This window comes from Montipora foliosa, chromosome 5 (genome assembly GCF_036669935.1).
Source record: "Montipora foliosa isolate CH-2021 chromosome 5, ASM3666993v2, whole genome shotgun sequence".
Classification (NCBI taxonomy): domain Eukaryota; kingdom Metazoa; phylum Cnidaria; class Anthozoa; order Scleractinia; family Acroporidae; genus Montipora; species Montipora foliosa.
This window is the reverse complement of record NC_090873.1, coordinates 39,672,215-39,673,053: the sequence shown is the minus strand read 5'-3', so window position 1 is coordinate 39,673,053 and position 839 is coordinate 39,672,215.

The following is an 839-nucleotide window of genomic DNA, read 5'->3' as shown; positions in this document are numbered from 1 at the left end:
TTTTTTTTTATTTTGGAGTAGTTAATGCTGGCTTGGTATGACATATTTCTAACTATCGTACTACTACTAGTAGTACCCCACGAAAGAAAAAGTCAAAATCCTTAGCAAAGTCTATTGATTGTGTTTTATTCGACTTAATTAACTGAATGTCTAATTCTATTCTATATTTTGAATAGTATGGAATGTACCAATAAAGTCTACGTTAGCTTCAGTTGGCTTTAACGCACGGTGGTTCGACAAACAGCGAGGACAATGTTTCTATGGACTTCATAAGATGGCAAGGTATAATAATTAAACAAAAGAGTAACGGGACAGCGTAAGCAATGTTACACAAACATTCTGTCCAGCATTTGCAAAAGACAATTTTATTGTGAAATATCACCACACATTGGATAATGTGCATAGGTACTGGAGCCTGTTTCTCGAAAGACCCAACAACTTTTTGGCTCCAAAAATCCATTTGGGAAAACTGCCACTCGCTTGGCCCAGTTCGGTTCAAACGTCGATTGACATCAATCCGCCGCTAATATTAACCCTATGTCTCCCAGAAGTGATCAGCATGTAAATTCTCCTCAGAATTTCAATGAAATGTCAGTCAGACAGGTATCGAGAAGGAGGTTTGATCTTGATATGTCACCAAATTCTCAAAACTACCCAACAATGAAATGTATATGAACGAAATTATATAAGATAAAATGAATCATATATTGAACTAATTCATTTCATATATCATTTCGTTCGTTGGTTCATTCATCACGGGAACGTTTGAAATTACAAATGACCAGCCCCCAGAATCAGTGAGGTCCTGAATTTTTCAGTCTTCTCTAGGCAATTGATAA